Source organism: Equus asinus, chromosome 20 (genome assembly GCF_041296235.1).
Source record: "Equus asinus isolate D_3611 breed Donkey chromosome 20, EquAss-T2T_v2, whole genome shotgun sequence".
In the NCBI taxonomy this organism is placed as follows: domain Eukaryota; kingdom Metazoa; phylum Chordata; class Mammalia; order Perissodactyla; family Equidae; genus Equus; species Equus asinus.
The window spans coordinates 90,044,428-90,048,939 of NC_091809.1; the positions used below are offsets into that span (position 1 = coordinate 90,044,428).

The 4,512-nt window shown below is 44.7% G+C and overlaps 1 long non-coding RNA gene across 1 annotated transcript; it reads left to right on the plus strand.

Annotated features, from left to right (window-relative positions):
- The first annotated feature begins 486 nt into the window (after positions 1-486).
- LOC139041258 (uncharacterized) lies at positions 487-3,826 on the plus strand. The gene is made up of 3 exons (XR_011496075.1): positions 487-637; positions 843-1,087; positions 1,429-3,826. It is a non-coding gene; the product is annotated as an uncharacterized lncRNA (long non-coding RNA).
- The last annotated feature ends 686 nt before the right edge of the window (positions 3,827-4,512 follow it).

Sequence of the window (4,512 nt, forward strand, 5' to 3'; positions counted from 1 at the left end):
GAGATACTAACCAAAAAATTTAATTGGGAAAATAGACACACAACAAAACATGGTCATTGCTATAAAAACATGTGCATGAGGTTTAGCAATAATGACTACTAAGGTTATCTCTATGATACTGTCACCCTCACTAATTTGGGAGAGGAAGGGATGGCGTCACAGCCGGTAATCAGAAACTGCTTCTCCAAAGCCTATGCTATGTGCACAGCAGCCAGGAGTGGGCAGATTGCTAACACACCAGTGGTCACGCCAATTTCAAATCATCGTATTGCATTGAGACGAAACGGTTATTTTTACCATTGGCTTTCATTTCCTGCAAAAATCCTTCCCGGGTTTAGATAAAATTGGGTTTAACCTTTGAGAGTGTGTGTGAATATGGATGTCATCCATCAAGTGTGGTGGGCGGAGAAAAGATTGAGAATGGCTGCTGCACAGGGTTGAGGATGAGTCACGTAGCTTAGACCAGAAGGTGAGCTGAGTGGGAGGCTAAGCGGGAGGGAGCTGCAAGAATGAATCCGGGTTTTGCCGCTTGGAGGCAACAATGATGTCAGGAGACCTCGCCAATGTGGTAGGAATCCAGGTGCCCAGATCTAATCAGATCTGGAACTTGGAGGAGGAGAGGCTAGCCCACATGCCGGTAAACCCCAGGGGCAGGGCAGGGTCTCCTTATTGGGGGTCTGCACGCTGTGCTTGACATGTGACTGTTTGTGAACTATTTATATTTTCTATTTTCTCTTCCTCTCAGTTCTTCAGAAAACTTGCAGAAATGCCAGCTATCTCTGTACTTTCTCCAATGAATATGTATTGCCTGCTTAATTTTTTTTTTTTTTTTTTTGAGGAAGATTAGCCCTGAGCTAACATCTGCTGCCAATCCTCCTCTTTTTTGCTGTGGAAGCCTGGCCTTGAGCTAACATCCGCGCCCATCTTCCTCTACTTTATATGTGGGATGCCTACCACAGCATGGCATGCCAAGCAGTGCCATGTCCACACCCGGGATCGGAACCAGCGAACCCCAGCCGCCGAGAGGCAGAACGTGTGCGATTAACTGCTGCGCCACCGGGCCGGCCCCTGCTTAATTTTTTAAAAGGTATTTATTAAAAGTAATATAAAGAAAATATTCTAAAATGAAAATGCCAGTTTGAGCTATATTCAGAAGAATTAAAGAAAGTTTTGTCCACATTCCCAGGAGAGTCGTGAAAAACAGCAGCTCAACCCCAGTTAGGACTTGGGGGCAGGGGAAGGCAGGCTGCTAGTGTTTAAGTCAGAAAACTCCCAGGTTGCTGGGGGTTAGGATGGGGAGAGTTAGGATCATTGGCCAGCTCTCTACCCCATCACCAGAATTCTCCTTCCAGAATACCCTCTGCTAGACAGACCTCCCTGAGGTTCCAAGGTGGTTTATTTCCATGAGTAAAGTCATTTCTGTTACAGATGGATAATGGTGGCCAGAGAGACACTAAGGAGAATGTCCAGCTCTAGGCCTCAGATGCCCTGCAGAGTCAGCGGGAAGCCAGGAAAGGCTGGTGAACTAGCAGGAAATGACACTCAAACGTGGGACGTCTCTTCCCTCCATCTCTGTAAAGTCCATACCTTTGAGAACAAGCCACACTCCACCTCACCTGTGAAATTTTCCCTGACTCTTTTGGCCGCCATGGACCTCTTCCTCCCTCAGTTCTCTTTAATAATTAAGAGTAAGCACCCTTCCATGTCTCTCCTCTTTTGGAAACTATCTGATCATATACTCTGCCTGTTTATTCACTGAAGCCTCAGGGTATTCCTTTTGAATCGATTTATGGAAGTTCTTTCTGCAGCTGACTTCAAATATTTCCCCAGGTTGTTTACCTTTTTATTTGGGTTACCTCTTATTTTTTTAACATGAAAAAAGGTTAAAATACTTCTACAGTCAAGTCAGTTAACCTTTGTGAGTGCTTCTATGCTTCTAAGATGGAAAATTACTTCCTTCCAGAGATTTGATAAATAGTTTTAGTGTCTCTGAAGTTTTCTAAAGCTCTTTAGTCCCTCTGGAAAGTACATGGTATACAATGTGAGGAAAAGAGCTAGATAATTTTTTCCTTGATGTTAGCCAGTTTTCTCAGACCATATATAGAATAAATTTATTCCTTTACCAATGAATTCTGATTCTGCCTTCACAGTATATTGAACTTGCATATATCAGGACCATCTGTTTTCTAGGCAGCATATTCAGTTCCAAATAATGATTATTTTGGCAACTGACTGTACATTCTGTATTACTCTCTGTTAATTACACTCGAAATTATTTCAGGGAAGAAATCATATATTTTCTTCCTAATTGTTCATTCAACAAATATTTATTAAATGTCAACTATGAGCCAGGTACTTGCTGAGTGCTGGAAATAGAGTGGAGTATAAGATAGGCACAGTACCTGCCTTTACTGTACTCATAATCGAATAAGCAGTTATGATAAAGTGTTGAGCAGCAACCTGCACAGCTTAGAGGTGATGGAGGGAAGGTTTCGAGAAGGCCCCTGAAGGCTTCCTCCTGATAACTGAGGGATGAGTGGGCACCACTGCCCAGAGGAGGAAGCTGACAGAATCTGGGACGTTGTGAGATCCTGGTCAGGCAACCCCTATGAGAACCTTTATTCCAGCTCCTACAGGAAAAGACAGAGGTGAAGACAAGGAAACTGATGACTCTAGCTGGGCTGTCCTGAGCAGGAAAGGGGAGCTCCTGCTCCGTGCCAGGCATCATAACAACACTTCCACGTGATTCTCATTTCAGTCTCAGAATCCTCCTTGAGGTTATGCATTACTTAGCCCACTGCACAGATGGGGAGACTAAGGCTTGGGGTTTTTACAGTACCCACTTCCTGGCAGCCTGAATCAGAACACAGCCAGGATGAAGGAAAGCCACAAAGCACAGGCATATCCACCCGTCCTGTCTCCTTCTCCTTCCCTGGGGGGACTTTGCCAGCCCTGAGCCTTTGTGCTTCCTGGTCTCCTGCTGTGTGATCCTATACCTAAGTATTCCTAAGACTGTGCTGACTCACCAGAGTCCGTAGACTGGCAGGGGCCTGGGTCAGAGCATGGAATCTCCGGGCTCATACGCAATATTGTCTTTTCAAGTCCTAAGGTCTCCACCCAGACACCTGTGTAGCTCAATAAGCCCATAAGTGGTCATGAGGACCTGCTGGTTGTTGCCGATACTTACACTGAAGCTTCAGTACAACGCACGCACATACAGCATCACAGCCTTCCTGGCTATCTTTCAGGACTTCGTTCCCAAAAGCTTCCCACCCCCACTATTTTGTTTCACACAGGCCATGCCCAAGGCCCACTCATATGGTTACCATCTTCCCTCCTCTGTACCCTGTGCTCTGGTTGTTCATGAGGTCACCTCCCATCCTTCTTTTTCCCCTGCTGCCTCAGTAAATATGGCAGCGACTCTTTATACCGGTGCTTCTAAAGGTACAGCTATAGGCCAGGGCCAGGCCAAGACCGTTTACCAGTCCATGATGAGGTAAGTTCAGAAATGAAGAGTAAGTGCTTAGAAACTTTTATAGCAATTTGACAGAATAATTACGTCATTTGACTCTAATAGCAAAAAGTGCACCAAATGCAATGTGGTATCCTGGATTGGATCCTGAAACAGAAAAAGGACTTAGCAGAAAAACTGCTGAAATCCAAAGTGAGTTTGTAATTTAGTTAATAGTACTGCGCCGACGTTCATTTGCTAGTTTTCACAGACGTCCCTCCGTTATCCAAGATGTTAGCATGAGGGGAAGGTGATTCAAGGCCATACAGCAACTCTCTCTACTCTCTTTGCAACTTTTCTGGCAATCTAAAACTATTCCAAAATAAAATATATATATTTTAAAGTATGAGCTTATATTTTGTATGTCTTTTTTTCAATTTCATTTTTATAGCAGTCTAGTTGCATTTTATAAACGTGTCAATCTGCAATGGATCCAAAATGGAAATTTAAAAAAATGGAGCTAGTCTTTCACCACAGATAGTTGGAAGAGAATTGCTTCATACACTGCATGTGCCCCACAGCACTTGTCATGATGGTTATGGATGCTAATCATGGATACTGGTTGATGATGGCCAGTCTCGCAGGTGCAAGTTCTGGGACCAGTTATTGCACACCGTGGATAAAGTGACAGTCCAGGGCCCTGTCATCCCTCAAGTCCAGGCACATTTCAGGGCTCAGTCATGTACCCAATACTGTCACAGCCCAGTTGCCACATCCCAGATACTGTCACAGCTCTGGGCCAAACATTTGCTATGACAGGACTCTGGGAAGCTTAGTGTATAAAGACTGACAGGACAGGCCCTGGTTGTTCTGTATCTTAACGGTGACAGGGTCCTTGGATGTGCCTTTAAATGGAAAGGTGACAGCTTTGCTCTATGACTGTATCTGGGGTATGCCAAGGCCCTGGAATGTGATATGGTTCTGGAAGGTGACCTGGCCCTAAGATGTGAGGTATTGATGAGTTCTGGGTTGTGATGAATTCTGGCTGTGACAAGGTACAG